At 48.0% G+C, this 19,994-nt stretch overlaps 1 protein-coding gene across 3 annotated transcripts in view; it reads right to left on the minus strand.

Annotated features, from left to right (window-relative positions):
• LOC119461580 (sulfotransferase 1C2) overlaps positions 1–19,994 on the minus strand; it is an 81,728-nt gene that overhangs the window by 19,730 nt on the left and 42,004 nt on the right. The window lies entirely within an intron of this gene.

The raw sequence follows: 19,994 nt of genomic DNA on the forward strand, positions 1-19,994 counted from the left end.
TTTTTTTATGGTGAAAGCCTTTGATGGCTCATGGGCCGAAAATTTGACCGCCGGAAATTAAATCGCACCAAAAATTGATGCCACCAAACTTGACGGTGCGACCAATGCCACCATGGTGCTGCCAATAAAGGTCGTGGGTTCGAGTGCCTTAATTAACTCTACCTTATAATTAAGATATAGTTAATTAAGGCACTCGGACCCACGACCTCTGGTGGGAGTCTACCCCACGACCTTCACATTAAAGAACCCCAGGTGGTCAAAATTATTCCGGAGCCCTCCACTACGGCGTGCCTCATAATCAGAACTGGTTTTGGCACGTAAAACCCCAGAAAGAAGTACCCCACGACCTTCGGTGTTACTTAAGGCACAGTTAATAATGGCACAGTTAATTAAAACAGAAGTCATTCATGCACACGAACCCACGACCATTGGTGGGAGCCCAACCCTCGACCTTTGGTGGTAGAAGACAAGTATTAGGAAGTAAGAACACATTCGAATGATTCATGGAGCCAACATGCCACATGGTGCCCCCATGTGTTGGTGCCACCAAGGTGCCACCAACAAAGGTCGTGGGTTCAAGTGCCTTATTTAACTACCTTATAATTAAGATATAGTTAATTAAGGTATTCAAACCCACGACCTTTCGTGGCAGAAAACAAGTAACAGAAGTAACGCATTCGAATGACAATGTCAAGTAATTTAATGTCTCGTGAGCACGCACGCTTTCGCCTTGATCCTCTTTGGTGTATGCTAAAGCGACTGTAACCTTTTAGGTATTTATTTGAAAGCGAAGTCTGTCTGCTGGGTCGGTCGCTGTCTGGGCGGTTATATATATATATATATATATATATATATATATATATATATATGGTGCATAAACATAAAAATTGCATGACAATAATTAAAGTTGTGGATGCACATAAACATTCAATGAGATTAAACTTTGCACAGGTTGAAACTAAACAAAATCGTGCGCATCACCGTTAGTTGTAAAGTATTTATTTAACCCGCATTATTGAAGCTTCGTTTCAGATAGATTAGAACATGTGAGATGGATCGGCCTATTTTCTTTTTGCGATTTGGCATAGATTCATTAGGAAAGGCACAATGGTTTTTCTTTGCATTGTTCTTCGATGTTTATTTGTGTTGTTTAGTAGCCTTACTGCTATTATTTAGAGCAGTGAAGCACTTTAACTTCGCGATTAATTAATTTTATGCACAATTTCAAGCGCCTAAATATTTCGCGACCCTTGTGAGTGTGCGTGTAACGTAATCTATTTATATTTTTAGATATTATATTTGTTTTCAGTATCCCGAAAACTTTCCGATCTTAGAAGAAGAGGCTTAAAGGACAATAATTGTTGCCGTAGAACATGGAGGAAGGAAACCCCAGGAGAGGCCCTGATGTCACTTTTTTGAAGCCGGAAGCGCAGCCATGTTGGTGTGCCACCTCTCTTCGCGCCTCCAATCAGGGGTTCTGCAGCTCGCCGGAGCAGATGGGCGCGAACTTTGAACTTGCATCGTTACGAGCCGCCGGAAGTGTGTGCTGCCGACGCGCGTCAAAACAAAGCCTACAAAACTTCTGGAGCAGTTTTAGTGAAGCAGACGCGCTCCTGTCTTTTTCCGTGACACATTGAAGAAGACAACGAAGACCCGCGCCGTGATTGCTTGAGTGTATCTGTTGCTGGCCGACACTCACACTCACAGACCCAAAACACAACTTTCAAGCTTACACACCACACTCCAAAGTCAGCTTTTCTCGCGAACAAAAGGTGCTGCGGGAAATACACCGGCGTAAAAATCTTATCTCACTTTTCAGAGACCGAGAGCAGCAGCGAATGCTTCAGGAGCGCGGTTGCCATAGCAACGTTGACATTTGGTGTACCCGTCCCAGTGCTCCTTTGCGAAAAACAGCACGTGACTTCCGCCACACCTTCTCCAATACGTTCGTGCTGGCCAGGGCCTCTCCTGGGGTTTCCTTCCTCCATGCCGTAGAACGAATTTATATACAACGAAAAATTAGCTTCAGGGGCGATACTATCACAATCCACAAGACTGTCTTAAGCTAGGAGGAGGAAGTTCAGGAAAATCCATGTACCTCCGGTCTCACCTTCCGCGTGCTGACTCAACAGCAATACTGACGGCGCATGCATACATTGGCGCCAGATTAGTATGAAAGTATATGCCCTGAGCGCCAGGATGGCATTAGGAGCAAGCTTTAGCTCGGGGCTCCTTTCTAAATACATGGGAAAGGAGAAATCGTTTTTATTGGCAGCCACTCCACCAAATTTGATGAGGTTTATTGCATCCAAAAGAAAAAAAAAGTTAAAATCGACAGACTGTTGGCAGGCGAATTTTTGAATTAGGCCGTCAGTTTTTCATTACAAATTGTTGAAAATAACAAGCTTTCAGAAAATGAAACTATCATGTTTACAACTTTGTAACTCAGCAATGAAAAACGCTATCACGATTCTGTAAATTGCATCTAATAGTACATCTAAAGCAGACAGAATGATTATATTATACGTGGCTCTCAGGTAGACCCCTAATATGTGAGTAGGAGTTTTGCAATACCCTTGTAAACACTGTAACAAACTCACGTAAGATAATAATTGAAATATGAAATTTGTCCGTTTTGAATGCTCTAATGGATGCAGTTTACGGAACTGCGATATCTGTTCTTGGTTGAGAGCTACAAATTTGTAAACGTTGCGCTTATATTTTATTCAAACGCAACAATTCTTGAAAATTTCTTTAAAAAAATTCACGCCTTAAGTCGAAATTTCCTTTCCAACAGTCACTAGAATTCAACTCGTTTCTCTCAGGTGCAAGAAATCTCATTAAAATCGGCCCAATGGTTATCTCAGAAAACCGTTTCTGCGTCTTGCATGTATTTCAATAGGCGGCATCGGGGTTGGTCCCGAGCTAACGCTTCCTCTTAAACTGTACAAGGCCGGGGCGGAAAAACAGCATTCGGCAAGAACAATAAAAAACTGCCAGTTAACGCAGTCTTTAACAAAAACACAGATGCAGAAGTACGTAAGCAAAGCGAGCAATAGTTAGAGAAAGAAAACAACAGAAAAGAAAGAATAGAAAGAAAGAAAGAAAGAAAGAAAGAAAGAAAGAAAGAAAGAAAGAAAGAAAGAAAGAAAGAAGGCAGATGTTAACAGAAATGGTCTGGTTGACTATTATATGCTGATGGGAGGGGAACACAGATGAATAGGAAAGAGAGAGAGAGGGGAGACGGGCCGGACAGCTCCACATAGCCTGAGGCGTTCGCACAGGACGGTCGTTCTTGAGAACCACAGAACTGCTTTCAATAGCCTCGTGAGCCTACGAGCGGTGGGGACGGTCTTTATAGGTAGCGTCTGTACGGACGGCGCACTGCATGCCAGTCGTCTCAATGCACGGAAAACTGGTTGTCTTCGCAAGCCCAATCGAGACATCTCATTTTGATTTGTGTTGCGTAAGCTTTCGTGAATGCGGCTCCCGACCACAGATGCTTCACGTCGGTGCCAGATGTTGCAGCGAATACAGTGCGCCTTATATTCGGGGTGTTCCACGTGGTTAATGAGAATGCGCGCGCACGAAGGCGCAGCTGCCTTGAAGTGTCTCTCTTTGAAAGCGGAACAGGAATGCAGTGGTCTTCCTCGTGTGAAGTTCAAGCAGCCTTGTCTGCATAACCCATTGCCATCGATGCCGCAGTGGTCAGGTAGCCATTCGAAAGTAACTTCACGGCTTTTCTTTTTAAGCATGAAATGCTTTTAGCTCCCGTTGTCAGCGACCTTCAAGTGACCTTGAGCCAAAAGCCAGAGCCTTTATCCGGATATCGTTGCGTGAACAAAACGAGATCGTCCGGGCAACCAGTCAAAAGTTAGGAAAATGCGGTCTCTGGCCCCGAATCCTTTGTACAGAACCGCATTACATATGCTAGTTACTGCCCAAACAAGTTACAAAAAATATTGCTTCCGAGTTCTTCCTAATGTTTGTTCACAATGCCATGGAAGCTGTAACTTCTACTTCTGGTACGCTGTAGTTTTATTTGTAATTTCCAATAGCGACGTTCAAAAGGCAGATACAGGGTACCATACACTTGATTGTCATCCTTTGGCGCTGAGACAGGGTTGCCTGTGCTCTTTTGAACGTCAGCGGTCAGCGAGTTCTGCGGCGCGGGTGTTGCGCCGCCTCCTTCGAGAGATGGCGCTACGCTGAGTGACCAGGCCGGTAGTGCCCGGCGCGCCGCGGATGGTTGTGTGGTGTGGTGTGGTGTGCCCTTGCGAACATGCAATATACCCATTTTATGATCGTGGCTAGTATCACCTCCAACCAATCTGCTTTGCCGGTAGCCATTTCATGTTTACATCTACTCTCGATTACGGGAAAGCCAGCATGTATTTTTTCTTGCCGTGATTCAAAGCGCCGAAAAGTGGGTCATGCTTTATGTTCTCTCTAATCGCATGAATTTCGCGATTTTCAACGTGAAAAGGTAATAAGATTCATGCCGAAGGAGTGAGTGCACGCATTGTAAAAATTGTGCAAATGCAAAGTGAAAATGTCCATGACCGAGAAACATTGGCCGGCTCTTGGATGTTTCTTCTAATCGCTGTACAACCACACGGCCGTCTCACGCGGAAACGTTGTTTACACACGTAAACGTCACATTCACACAGGGACGCTACTAGGTGTTGAAGCGAGGGTCTTCGCGCGAACAGTCCCTGAAGGTTACTCCATTAAAGCAATTCGCCTAAGATCTTTGCTCAAGCTCAAAACACAATCTCTACAAAACGAGCGCAATAAAACATGGAAGCTTTTGAAACAAAAAGGTGCAAGTTTATTATCTATTTTTTCATCTGGCCTTTGGCTGAAGGAACACGTGGCCCAACGCCAAGGGTATCTGTGTTGAGCGCTCGTTAGCCGAGTGAAAGAACAGCGCCAAATGACACGCGAAAAATAATAACTCCCCCCCCCTTTAGGCAGAGGAATGCTCTGCAGCTAGCTAGAGCTCGATGACCGCAAGACTTAGTCGGCAACTACAGCAACTGCAGGCTGGAGAGGCGTTATATTAATCTGGTATCCAAGGCGTCAGATTAGTTTAAGTTAATTGGTTTCACGGTATGGTAATTGACCCACTGGACCGTGAGGCGCATCGATCGTCAACTTCATGAAGTTTTCAAAAGACTAAGCGCAACTGATGAAGGCTTGTTTGAAAGCTTGCATGATGCGAGAGACAAGGCACAACTTGAGACAATTAATCCTTGGAAAAGGTGGAGCAAAACGAGACCAGATTCAGGGGGTATATTATTGTGGGCACACTGAGTCCCCATGTCTCCTACATGAAGAAAAAAACTCATTTGTATTGAGAATATGTTTAAGTTCATAGTTGGAAAATCGTGGGGACCATCCGTGCGCTCTATGTTACAGCTATACACGGCACTATTTCTCGGATTTCTTCGCTACAGTCTTCCAGTCTTGTCGAACACATGCAAGACTAATCTCCTAGCACTACAGAGCGTACAAGCCCAAGCACTTCGGACATGTCTTGGCCTCCCGAGCTGTTCTTCGACAGCTGCGACGATTGTCATTGCACAGGAGCATCCGATAACCAACCATATCGTCGCAGAGACGCTAAAAGCGCACATTCGACACCTTTCACGACTACCATCCCACCATTTAGCCAGTTTGCCAGCGCGATGACCACAGGCTACATACTGTAGTATTGTGACGAGACAACACGAGTCGATACCTTCTGGCTTCAAGCCTGCAAAACGCCCAACATCGGCATTGTGGTGTCTCCGGCAAATTCGCGTGTGCCTCTCAGTTCCTGGGATTGCTAAGAAATCAGACCTGTCACCCTTAGCCCTGAAGCAGTTGTCCCTGCTTTGCCTACACGAGTCTTATCTTGACCGAATACATATTTACACGGACGGTTCCACTAATTACAACAGTTCAACCGGAGCAGTGGTTGTTCCATTGGACGCCGTCTATTTGCAATTTAAGTACTCTCACAACACCACGTCGACAGCAGCAGAACTTGCGGCCCTTCAAGGTGCAATCCAATACGTGCTCCAGCAACCACCAAATCGCTGGGCCATTTTCTGCGATTCGAAAGCAGCCCTACAAACTCTGCAGTTTGCCCTACGTCACGGGTTACACGAACAGCTAGTGTACGAAATAAGACAAGCTCATCACCACGCGATTGAGAAAGGACACGACATGGTATTTCAGTGGTTGCCGAGCCATTGCGGAATTGTTGGCAACGACAGCGCCGATGAAGCTGCTCGCTCGGCTCATCAAAAACATCAGCGAGTGCCTATACCACTCTCAAGAACGGACGCTGCGCGGCAACTTCAATCACTTGCTCGCCACATCACACCTCAAAGATGGAATTCACCAGGTTTCAGCAACTCACGCTTGCATTCTCTCGACCCTAAATTGCGACTTCGCCTGCCACCTGGACTCTCCCGTGGTGAAGCAACTTTACTGTGTCGCGTGTGGTTGGGCGTCGCATTTACAAATTCCTATTCATTCCTAATAGGAATGGCTAACAGTGCGGCATGCAATTTGTGCGGCTGCGATGAGACGCTAGAGCACCTTCTGTGTCATTGCCCAGCTTTTGACGCTCAACGACGGATTCTTCAACCTCAACTCAGCATGTTAGATAGCAGAGTGCTGTCAGAGGAAAAGATTCTGGGGCCATGGTTTACGTATTCCTGCATGCGAAAGGCCACAAAAGCTCTTCTTCAGTTCTTGAAGGAGACTGGACTATATGAGCGCTTGTGACAGTGGACCTTCCTCTGCGACTGACTGTGTGAATAACTGACTCTTTATGTGTTTTTTTTTCGTATTCTCGCTCCTTATCTATTCTTCCCCTTTCCCTCTCCCCAAGCGTAGGGTAGCCAACCGGGCACGTCCTTGGTTAACCTCCCTACCTTTCCCTTCTCGTTTCTCTCTCTCTCTCTCTGACAATTACACAGAAAGGGGGATGACGTGCCGCCGTATAAACGGTGACGAGACTGGCCCGTTAATTACAACCGGCTTGAACGGTAAGCAGAATAAACGTGAACAAAGCTGTCGCTCTCTGAAAGAAAGGACTGGCTGTCGTTTTGCTAGGAGGAGGCAGGAAAACTCTCAAAATCGTGCTCGGGGTTATGAAACTCGCATGGTCGCAGCGAATACGTATATAACGAGACTGGTGAGGTTTATTTTTGTTCCGAGTTTAAACCATGCTGTTAATGTGTAGTTAAGAAAAAAGGTCAGAGTAAGTTTCTACCATCTATATCCAGCTTAAAGTGGAAGTAATGGCCTTGGTTGCCGAGGTTACCGAATTTTGCAGTCATCTAGTATCGTAGAAACAAAGAAGTTAGTCATTGTGAAAACCAAGAATAATTATATGACTGCCGAAATAAAGAAATTACCGAACCATGCATTTAGATGATAAAAATTAGCTTCGAATATAGAATTGAATACATCGTATTTAGATTTTTTTTCTTTTGTGAAAACTTCAATGAGGTTAGAAGAGGCCATTCATAAACAAAGGTTATTTGTTTTGGAGCAGCCAACAATAACTAAGACTGTTCACAGATAACTTTCAGAGCTAAATTTCTGAACTGAAAAATAAGAACTGACTTCGAATCTATAGAACTCAGTACACGATGAATAATTATTTTTTATCTTTGAGAGTTTCGATAAGGTCGGATAGACTAGATTTGCAGTGGATGGATATTAATGTACTTCAAAATATTGTAACGCCGCTTGATGCTGAACTTTTGGCTGGTCGTATCGATGACAAAGAAGGAAAAGGTGGCTAAATCTGGCAGAATCACGACAATGAGATAACTTGGAAAAAATAACTAGTCACCATCATGGCGCAAAGTTCGCTCCGTAACCACTTGATTACAGACCTAACCTAAATATTTAGTGGATATTGTTTTGAAAAGGTGACACATGTACCATACAACACCACAAAACACTTCCAAATTGCGAGTGTGAAAAAAGTAAAAATACCACCCAAGCACTCCGTACAGATGGTTATTCAGCGAAGCTGAATCGTGCGGCCCCGGTGTTTAGCAGTGGGTTAATCCCGACGCTGTATTGAAGCGTTTCTCAATTATTGGTTGCATGTTTGTGTTTCTAGTGGAACGCAAGCGCAAATGGCGGGCGGATGCTGCTAACCACGACGCCGAGCTAACTCGAGATATCGAACGCATGCGACAACAGCGAGCCGAGGAGGCGGCGTTGCGGGCAGAGTAGCGTCAACGTGGCAATGGCGGGAGCGCGTTCGCCGGGGCTAACGCCCGCTTTCGGCGGGAGTTTCTCGAGCGGCACTTTGGCTTCGACTGCGACGAAACGTCCACGTTGAAATCGCGAAGTGGAACGCAAGCGCAAATGGCGGGCGGATGCTGCTAACCACGACGCCGAGCTAACTCGAGATATCGAACGCATGCGACAACAGCGAGCCGAGGAAGCGGCGTTGCGGGCAGAGCAGCGTCAACGTGGCAATGGCGGGAACGCATTCGCCGGGGCCAACGTCCGCTTTCGGCGGGAGTTTCTCGAGCGGCACTTTGGCTTCGACTGCGACGAAACGTCCACGTTGAAATCGCGAAGTGGAACGCAAGCGCAAATGGCGGGCGGATGCTGCTAACGACGACGCCGAGCTAACTCGAGATATCGAAAGCATGCGACAACAGCGAGCCGAGGAAGCGGCGTTGCGGGCAGAGCAGCGTCAACGTGGCAATGGCGGGAACGCATTTGCCGGGGCCAACGTCCGCTTTCGGCGGGAGTTTCTCGAGCGGCACTTTGGCTTCGACTGCGACGAAACGTCCACGTTGAAATCGCGAAGTGGAACGCAAGCGCAAATGGCGGGCGGATGCTGCTAACCACGACGCTGAGCTAACTCGAGATATCGAACGCATGCGACAACAGCGAGCCGAGGAAGCGGCGTTGCGGGCAGGGCAGCGTCAACGTGGCAATGGCGGGAACGCATTCGCCGGGGCCAACGTCCGCTTTCGGCGGGAGTTTCTCGAGCGGCACTTTGGCTTCGACTGCGACGAAACGTCCACGTTGAAATCGCGAAGTGGAACGCAAGCGCAAATAGCGGGCGGATGCTGCTAACCACGACGCCGAGCTAACTCGATATATCGAACGCATGCGACAACAGCGAGCCGAGGAAGCGGCGTTGCGGGCAGAGCAGCGTCAACGTGGCAATGGCGGGAACGCATTCGCCGGGGCCAACGTCCGCTTTCGGCGGGAGTTTCTCGAGCGGCACTTTGGCTTCGACTGCGACGAAACGTCCACGTTGAAATCGCGAAGTGGAACGCAAGCGCAAATGGCGGGCGGATGCTGCTAACCACGACGCCGAGCTAACTCGAGATATCGAACGCATGCGACAACAGCGAGCCGAGGAGGCGGCGTTGCGGGCAGAGTAGCGTCAACGTGGCAATGGCGGGAGCGCGTTCGCCGGGGCCAACGCCCGCTTTCGGCGGGAGTTTCTCGAGCGGCACTTTGGCTTCGGCTGCGACGAAACGTCCACGTTGAAATCGCGAAGTGGAACGCAAGCGCAAATGGCGGGCGGATGCTGCTAACCACGACGCCGAGCTAACTCGAGATATCGAACGCATGCGACAACAGCGAGCCGAGGAAGCGGCGTTGCGGGCAGAGCAGCGTCAACGTGGCAATGGCGGGAACGCATTCGCCGGGGCCAACGTCCGCTTTCGGCGGGAGTTTCTCGAGCGGCACTTTGGCTTCGACTGCGACGAAACGTCCACGTTGAAATCGCGAAGTGAAACGCAAGCGCAAATGGCGGGCGGATGCTGCTAACCACGACGCCGAGCTAACTCGAGATATCGAACGCATGCGACAACAGCGAGCCGAGGAGGCGGCGTTGCGGGCAGAGCTGCGTCAACGTGGCAATGGCGGGAGCGCGTTCGCCGGGGCCAACGCCCGCTTTCGGCGGGAGTTTCTCGAGCGGCACTTTGGCTTCGACTGCGACGAAACGTCCACGTTGAAATCGCGAAGTGGAACGCAAGCGCAAATGGCGGGCGGATGCTGCTAACCACGACGCCGAGCTAACTCGAGATATCGAACGCATGCGACAACAGCGAGCCGAGGAAGCGGCGTTGCGGGCAGAGCAGCGTCAACGTGGCAATGGCGGGAACGCATTCGCCGGGGCCAACGTCCGCTTTCGGCGGGAGTTTCTCGAGCGGCACTTTGGCTTCGACTGCGACGAAACGTCTACGTTGAAATCGCGAAGTGGAACGCAAGCGCAAATGGCTGGCGGATGCTGCTAACCACGACGCCGAGCTAACTCGAGATATCGAACGCATGCGACAACAGCGAGCCGAGGAGGCGGCGTTGCGGGCAGAACAGCGTCAACGTGGCAATGGCGGGAACGCATTCGCCGGGGCCAACGTCCGCTTTCGGCGGGAGTTTCTCGAGCGGCACTTTGGCTTCGACTGCGACGAAACGTCCACGTTGAAATCGCGAAGTGGAACGCAAGCGCAAATGGCGGGCGGATGCTGCTAACCACGACGCCGAGCTAACTCGAGATATCGAACGCATGCGACAACAGCGAGCCGAGGAAGCGGCGTTGCGGGCAGAGCAGCGTCAACGTGGCAATGGCGGGAACGCATTCGCCGGGGCCAACGTCCGCTTTCGGCGGGAGTTTCTCGAGCGGCACTTTGGCTTCGACTGCGACGAAACGTCCACGTTGAAATCGCGAAGTGGAACGCAAGCGCAAATGGCTGGCGGATGCTGCTAACCACGACGCCGAGCTAACTCGAGATATCGAACGCATGCGACAACAGCGAGCCGAGGAGGCGGCGTTGCGGGCAGAGCAGCGTCAACGTGGCAATGGCGGGAACGCATTCGCCGGGGCCAACGTCCGCTTTCGGCGGGAGTTTCTCGAGTGGCACTTTGGCTTCGACTGCGACGAAACGTCCACGTTGAAATCGCGAAGTGGAACGCAAGCGCAAATGGCGGGCGGATGCTGCTAACCACGACGCCGAGCTAACTCGAGATATCGAACGCATGCGACAACAGCGAGCCGAGGAGGCGGCGTTGCGGGCAGAACAGCGTCAACGTGGCAATGGCGGGAGCGCGTTCGCCGGGGCCAACGCCCGCTTTCGGCGGGAGTTTCTCGAGCGGCACTTTGGCTTCGACTGCGACGAAACGTCCACGTTGAAATCGCGAAGTGGAACGCAAGCGCAAATGGCGGGCGGATGCTGCTAACCACGACGCCGAGCTAACTCGAGATATCGAACGCATGCGACAACAGCGAGCCGAGGAGGCGGCGTTGCGGGCAGAGCAGCGTCAACGTGGCAATGGCGGGAACGCATTCGCCGGGGCCAACGTCCGCTTTCGGCGGGAGTTTTTCGAGCGGCACTTGGCGCGCGTACTTGGGTACGACGCAGAGAACGACGTCAGCTAACGGCGTTACCAATGGCGCACGCGCTTGGGTGTGATGTAGAGAACAATGTAACTGATGACGCGGCCAATGGAGACCTTTATCGAAACATGTGACGAACGGTTTTTCGTGTCGCCTGGCCATATACAGCTTTCGCTGTAAAGGGAACCCTCTTTGAAATAGGCCAACACAACTAACCTGCAGGTGCGTTTTACATAAATAGACGTTCGTTCTTTATTGAGTTGTTATATTGCATCGTCTAGTGTAATATAATGTAATGTAATGTAACATAACACGCACGCGCATGCACGCGCATGCACGCACGTGCACACGCACCCACACACATCAGAACGAAAAAAAAAAAAGGACGGCGGCCGCATTTCGATGGGGGCGAAATGCAGAAAGCACCCGTGTACCTAGATTTAGGTGCACGTTAGAGAACCCCAGGTGGTCTAAATTAATCCGGAGGCCCCCACTACGGCGTGCCTCATAATCATGTGGTGATTTTGGCACGTAAAACCCCATACTTTAATTTTAATTTTAAGGAAGAAAAGGACAAGGAAATTCTGTTCGCTTCTGTTTTACTACGTGTATTTGCGCCCACTTACTATGTAAAGTATGCAGAAACTAAGTCTCCAGCAAGCCCTTTTAAGACCAGTGGGGGTACTCTGTAAGAGTCCATTGTCCATTTTGGCTGTACGAGCGAGAAGGAGACTGGCTGGGGCCACCTGTCTCCTCCTCACTCGTGCAGTTCCAGCCAATCAGCAGCGGCCGAAATGGACAGTGCACTAGGTGGACTCTTGCAGAATACCCCCACTGGTATACACTCGACTGGACCACGTGTGATTAAAAGCTATTAGCGAAAGAGCTAGCATTATAGCGCTTCGACAGGGCTGTTCCATTAAAACAGGCAATAGATAATCCAGGAATTTCGATTCTGGCCATTTTGGCTCACTACAACATTTGTAGAAGTATTGACAAAGCATCGGAGGAAATGCGCTGGCATTATTCGGCACCATGCTACGTTGTTTTAGCTAGCACGCAGTGACGATCAACCACCATGGATTGAACAACAATGACGACAACGACGATGATGCTAATGTCACAATAATGATTCCCGGGAACATGCTCTGACATTCATGCACCTTGTTTTGATAGCGCAAAACAAGAATAAGGACGGCAACACACACACACACGCGCACTTTGAGCGCATGTGTGAATGCAAAATAACCCAGACATACTCCAATGATGCATCACAATTGCAAGAATACAAAACATCGTATTTTCTGTCACCGCGGCTTGATTATAGAAGCCGTGGCGATAGAAAATGGAAGAGCTGTCAGCAAGCCTTCCATAGCGGTGTCATTTAAGGAGCTAAATTTTATTGAATGCGCCAGTAGAGATGCGCCCACGTGGATCTTGACAATGTTTTGTATTCTGGCGATTGTGATGCATCATTTCAATATGCCTGGGTAATTACGCATTCACGCATGCGCTCAAAGTGTGCGTATGTTTTCATTTGAAAAATAAAGACTACTTGGAACTCAGCACTTGTCATCGTCCCACCTTTTCTTTTTGTGCCATCCTTTGTCTCGTTTCGCGCTGTTTAAACAAGATGGAACGCCAACTAGTTTGGTCGCATACCTTGATGCAGTTCCTGCACTGTCTGCTCAGCCAGAGCGTTTGCACGTTAATAAATGCACGGCGCTTGCAGGATGCAGATTGCTCGCTTATCTAGGCAACGGCGAAGGCACGTTTCACAAGCATAGCCGCAGCAGCCGGAAGATGAGTCGGTGCAGTGGGGACGGCGCTCTGCCGAAAGACAGTTCAGCGCAAAATGGCGAATCACATTTTTTTCCGGTTTGATTGCACGTGGCTTACAAAATGACGCTTAGAAACCAACAGCAGCCCTTCCAGCAAAGAAAAGAAAATGAAAAAGTTAGAGAAACAGGTGATTTCTTGTCATCATCTCCCTGTTGTAAGCTTACTGCAGTGATGTGGTGGCGACATTCCAGAGTTACAAGGGCCGTCAAGCGAAAAATAAAGATAGTAAGAGGAGCGGAGAACGCAAGAGAAAGGAGCAGCAAATCTATGGCTCCATGCGTGCGCAACGCTGTATGAAGCAAAAATTAAAAAAAATCGAATGGCTATGAAGTGAATTCATCATTCGATAACAAACCGGTCAACGTCGAATGGCTATGAAGTGAATGGCTATGAAAAAAAAAAGTCACACGCCTGCGCGGCACACGTAGCACAGTCGCAGCGTAAGCTGGTGGAGCGGCTCAAGAGTAGCTCCAATTTGGGCACCACGCACAACAGGGTCTTCGCGGCAGTCTGTTCGCCTCGTTCTGACGAGAACGATCTGAACTGTCCACCCGGAATCGACGGCGAGCTGCGGCTTGTAATGCTCTCTCCACAGCAGTCTGCTGAGCCCGATCAAGCCTTAGAAATACAACTTACATGTCGGGCGCACCGCGTTTGCAGGCACCTTAATTAGATGGCGCCACTAAACTGGCGTAGGCTCGGCAGCTCGGGAGCGCATTGATTGTGCGCCTCGTCTGAATCGCATATCGTCGTCTGTGCCTGCGGACGCTGCGTTTGCAGGCATCTTACCTAGATGGCACCACCATACTGGCGGAGGCTTGAGTCGTCTCACCCTGCGTTTGCCTTAGGGTGTTTTCCGCGGCCCGATAGCAAGCGCTTGCGCGGCTTAGTGGTAGAGTATCCGGCTCCTACGCAACGGGCGCGGGTTCTATCCCGGCGAGAATTGGGTACTTTTTTCGTGTTTCTGGCGATAGCGGTTATGCGGCGGACGCCGCCGGCGGCATTATCGCGACCCGAAACGGCTATTGGAATGAGCCCATAACAGCTTACGCTGTAAAAATCGAATGGCTATGAAGTGAATTCACAATTCGCTAACAACTGGTCAACACACACACACATACATAAACACACGCACGCACGCCCGCGAACGCCCACACTTTTGTTTTCATTCTCACACAAAAATAAAACGCTCAGACAGCAGTGGAGAAAAACGAGTCATGGGTTACATCATTGGGACATTTTGTAGAGGCTCCAAATACTGGAAAACCTCGTTATAACGAAATTGAAGAGGAACCGAGATTACTTCGTTATATCAATTAGTGCTTTTTATTGCAATATATACCCAATGGACATATATTGCAAATGACATTGCCCAGTTCAGCAACGCTGGGGGTGAATTGCAATCACTCATGAAGGGTGTCAACCGAGAAAGTGTAAAATTGGGGTTGAAGATTAATATGCAGAATACGAAGGTAAAGTTCAATAACCTGGCAAGAGAACAAGTACTCATGATTGGTAGTCAGTATATAGAACCTGCGCAAGGGTTCGTTTATCTAGGGCAGTTACTCACAGGGGACCCTGATCTCGAGAAGGAAAATTCCAGAATTATTAAAAATTGGTTTGAGCGCTTAAGTCAGGAATTAGCAAATCATGACCGGCAGCTTACCGCTGCCTTTGAATCGAAAAGTGTACAATCACTGCATTCTACCGGTACTATAGTACCGGTATGATGCAATGATTGTGCATTAAACCTATGTCAGCTAACATATGGGGCAGAAACTTGGAGGTTGACAAAATAGCTTGAGAAGAAATTAGGTACCACGCAAAGAGCGATGAAACGAAAAATGATAGGCGTAACTTTAAGAGACAGGAAGAGAGCGGTGTCAATCAGCGAGCAAACGGGGATAGCCGATATTCGAGTTCACATTAAGAGAAAGAAACGGAGCTGGGCAGGCCATGTGATGCATAGGGCTGATAACCGGTGGACCATTAGAGTTACAGAATGGGTGCCAAGAGAAGGGCAGCGCAGTCGAGGACGGCAGAAAACTAGGTGGGGTGATGAAGTTAGGAAATTTGCAGGTGCAAGTTGGAATCAGCTAGCGCAAGACAGGGTAATTGGAGATCGCAGGACCGGCCTTCGTCCTGCAGTGGACATAAATATAGGCTGATGATGTTTATGATGACATTACGTTACATTTACGCTCCCTCTCTGGCCGAGAACGCTTCACATGGGCGCGGGAGTTTTGAACTTCTGCACCGAATGTGTGCCTATAACCCTGTGGACAGCGATATAGAAGATTCGCAAGGGTCGGGAATTCTTTGGCTTAGGAGACTAATTTAATTCATTATATACAGTGGCAGAACACGGTACTTCGCTAAAACGAGGATTTAAGTGCATGGATCTCTATTGGGGAATTCCATGGGCAACTTCAATTAGTACTTCGTTATATCCCGCTTTGTTGTAACGAAGTTTGACTGTTTATTCTTTTACGAGTCGCCGTTGGCGCCTAAAGTATCCTAAAAGGCTTTTTTCCCTGCTCACGGCGTTGCTCCATAACTTCCCGTGCAATGACTACTAATGTTCCTTCGTTTTCGCTAAGTGCTGACGGTTTTTCTGACACTGTTAAACTCCTGCTCGCAATGCCAGCAGCTATACTTGGAAAGAACGCGGCCTCGCTTCGATGCAGCACTGCTAGCGTAACTGCGCCGCCGGGCCGCATGCAGCAGTCGCACCGCAGGAGGACGCATCCGCTACTCCCTTCAGACACTTCGGCGACCTGCCGCTTTATTCCAGCTGTCCCGCACTGCGGTGAGGGAGAGGGCGAGGAACTGTTGCAGATGTAGCGATAGGGAAGCCGCTTTCTTCTCTCTCCTCTCTCTCTCTCTCGTGTTTTTCTGGTTTGTTTCATTTTGTCCTGCAGCCTGTGTTTTCTATTTCATTCTCTTTTTGTTCTGCCTGAGCTACACAATCCTAGAGTCTTTCTCTCGTGAGCGCAGTACGTGAGAGTTCGGAGCGCGGTGCCATTATGTATAATCGCGCCACCTCGCGCGCGGCCAGAAATGAAGGCCGTGGAAGGCACGGCGCATACAGTGCTGGAAGACCAACGAAACAACGCTTGCTTGAACGTTTTGCCTTATCTTAAGCGTAGATAGCATGTCCTTGGAACAGCCTCTGCCAATGGAAGGGAGCTACGTGGAAGATGCTTTGCTTCATCATCAGCCTATATTTATGCCCAGTGCGGGACGAAGGCCTCTCCCTGCGATCTCCAATTATCCCTGTCTTGCGCTAGCTGATTCCAACTTGCGCCTGCAAATTTCCTAACTTCATCACCCCACCTAGTTTTCTGCCGTCCTCGACTGCGCTTCCCTGCTCTTGGTATCCATTTTGTAACTCTAATGGTCCACCGGTTATTCATCCTACGCATTACACGGCCTGCCCGGCTCCATTTCTTCCTCTTAATGTGAACTATAGAATATCGGCTATCCCGGTTTGCTCTCTGATCCACACCGCTCTCTTCCTGTCTCTTAACGTTTCATGCTTGGCTCAGTCAATGTTAATACAAGAGTGGCGGGGTGGGGCCCCTCCATTTCATTCCCACTCCATTCCGGAGAGTGGAGATCCACATAATTGCAATCCTTTTCACTCCTCGGAATCGTTAGAGTTGGGCCATTCCCATTCCTGGAATGGATGAGCCTCATCCATTCAATTCCTCCAATTCTAGTAAATAAAAAGCTTTCTTTAAATGCTTTACTGCTTGTACTTGGGTGCCTAGTAACTAGAAATATTTTTGAAGTCCGAACAACGTTACAAATAATCGTTAGGTACCTATTTTTCCTGACAAGAACAAAGCGGCACGCTTTGTGGCTTGTTATCTCTGCATAGCTTTTTGCCTGTAATCTCTGTAATGTCTACTGTTGAATTTATTAACTTTGTTTTCGGAAAAAATGTCTCTGCCTATGTGCGATGAAAATTTTAGCAGAAGCCCTTAAAGGAAGCATTGCACGAACAGTCGAATGGTTGAGCGCGTGCATGTTCCTGGTATAGCCATATGCTCGGTCAATACGATGCCCATAGTTTAACAATTTTACTTCACTAACACACATACAACATAAGTAATTCACTTTTTCTGAACTGTTTACACTATACAAGGTATCTACTTTACTTTTTCATGAAGTGTTTTAGCTCTGCCTGACATTTTTTTTGTCTTGCTCATCAAATATTATCAAAAATTATGTCTTAGCTGGGCGGGTGAGAAGCCACAAATATATGACGTGATGGCAAAACATATTCAGTTCTTGCGATCCAGATATCCTCATGACATGTCGATTTGGGGCGACATCCCGTCATGTGGTCCCGTCTTCCGAATCCCCTCCCTAGTCCTTAAATGAAAAAAAAAAAGAGCAGAACCAAGAAAAATACAACAACGACAAAGAGACAGATCAAAGGCTCAGTCATTTGCTAGGCTTCTCCACCATCATAATGAAAAAAAAAGTCTAATGTTTGGGGCTTTCATGGACAAAATTGCTCTTCATCGCGCGTACGAAATGTTTCTTCAATTTAGAATTAAGCCGGTATTTTTCCCACCCGAACATAACAATAATTTCAGACAGCAGGGTATACCGATTTTGCAAAAACTAGCCTACATCTGCCCGCTCGCAACCATTGAAGTTGGCCGTGCACGTGTTAGGCAGTGCGCGACCACATCGCGCGCTGGGATACAAGACCTTTTCTTATAAACAAAATACACCATTCCCAAAATCTCCTATTCTTCCGAGCTATCTTTGTTCGAAGTAAAGCAAAGTGCAACATAATATCACACGGTTGTGCACGTCATGCACACAGCTAGATCATTGTGACGCTTTGATGACGAACGTAGAAGCGAAACGCATTGATGCGATTTGCAAGACATTCTTCTGTTTGACTCTTAATGGCATATCAACGGGTGCAATTACATTCAGAACACCTCTCCGATCACCTGCTATCGCCTCTGAATACTCGACAGTGTCCGAAAAAATATGGCGCGCGTTGCAAATCACCGTGGACACCCGTGCAGGGTGCAATCGGTTGCGAAGTCGTTTCTTGGCCTCCATTCTTCTGTCGTAAGGCACCCATTTGCTAAACGGAACCATTCTTCACGACTAAATGTTGCTGTCTCTAAATGCACTTCAGCCTTGGAGCGCAGAAATGTTTTCGGGTCTTCAGAAGCACAGAATATGTAGAATGCAGTGTCGTACAGTCACCTATAGGTAGATACTGAAACGGCCGAGATTGAGTAAAATTTGACAAATATAATAACTACGCCGAATGTAGTTTGTACTTTGATTGATTTTGTTATCTCGCTTAAAATCAATATATAGTGCTCCAGGATTAGGTGCCCATCGCATCCCAACTCTATTCCGGAATCTCGGGCTCCCATTGCATCCGTATTGCATTCCGGATGCTTAAAAATGCGGAATGATTACGGAATCCATTAAACTCCGGGGTTCTTACTCCGCAACTATGGTGATCCTTCGTGTTCTCAAACGCGTAGCGCCATCGCTCGATTAAGGCGGGAAGGGGAAGGTAATCGGACTGTAGGCCCCGGGTCACTCAACTGGCCAGTCTTTAAGAGTAAGTTGCAGGTTTAACGTCCCGGAACTGCAGGTCGGTTTACGCGTGGTAGTGTAGGGCTGCCGACTAATTTGGACCACCTGAAGGTCTTCGACGTGCACCTAAATCTGCGAACGTTTTTGCATTTAACCCCCATCGAAATGCAATGATCGGGATCGAACCACCCGCGATTTTTCGTTCAATTACTTTGGATCAGTTGACACTGTCTCAAAACGATAGGTGTTATTCGGTTGGTAATGTACAACAGCCAGCGGTGTCAAGACGGCTACGCTCACTGCCCAAGAAACAAAGCAAGAAAGTCGCTGACAAGTGCATAGTAAGTAAAGAAAACAGAGAACGTTGTTGCAAGTTAATATGAGAATGTGCAAAGTCAGGTTTGGCGCACACGTTGAAGAACCCAAGGTGGTCATAACCAATCGGGAACCACTAAACGCAGCCAAGCTGTTGTTTTGCCACTTAAAAGCCCCATCAGTCGAATATCATTCAAATGCCACCTTCGGCTATATGATTCGTCGGCGGCAGGGTGCGTGTCCGCAAGGCTCTGCCTTGCCCTAAAATTGGCGCGAAACCCACACCAGCGCTACACCAGGTGTTCGAAATTAAGCTTTACGGAATTTTTAAAAATCGCCCATGGCACGTAGCATAATTCATATCGTTGAGCTGGGTTATTCAACGAGGAGGACATTAGTAGCACGAGAAATCCAAGCACACATTCAACTAATTAACAAAAATTGACAAATGAACTTCTTAATTACTTTACGACACCTATTGCAATTTACGAATTGTAGCTGGTGAGTTTGCAAGACGCATTCATTTGAAATGAATTTCCAGGATGACATCAGCTTCGAGATATTATTTCTCAAAGTGTGGGACGAAATACATGGGCATTCCAGTCACTTTTGTACTTCAATATATAAAACAGCACTTTGGTAGAAAAAGTAAGAGGAACAACAGTGCAGTTTTACGGCAAATTCGATGGCGCATATCTCCAAACTGGTGTCATCGTGGAAATTAATTCCAAGTGGATGCGTCTTGCAAACTCACCGGCTAGAATTCGTAAATTGCAATATGTGTCGTAGAGTATCTTAACTAAGGAGTTAATTAATGCATTTTTGTTAATTAGTTGAACATGCGTTTCGATTTCTTGTGCTACTAATG

The sequence above is a fragment of the Dermacentor silvarum genome, chromosome 8 (assembly GCF_013339745.2).
Source record: "Dermacentor silvarum isolate Dsil-2018 chromosome 8, BIME_Dsil_1.4, whole genome shotgun sequence".
Classification (NCBI taxonomy): domain Eukaryota; kingdom Metazoa; phylum Arthropoda; class Arachnida; order Ixodida; family Ixodidae; genus Dermacentor; species Dermacentor silvarum.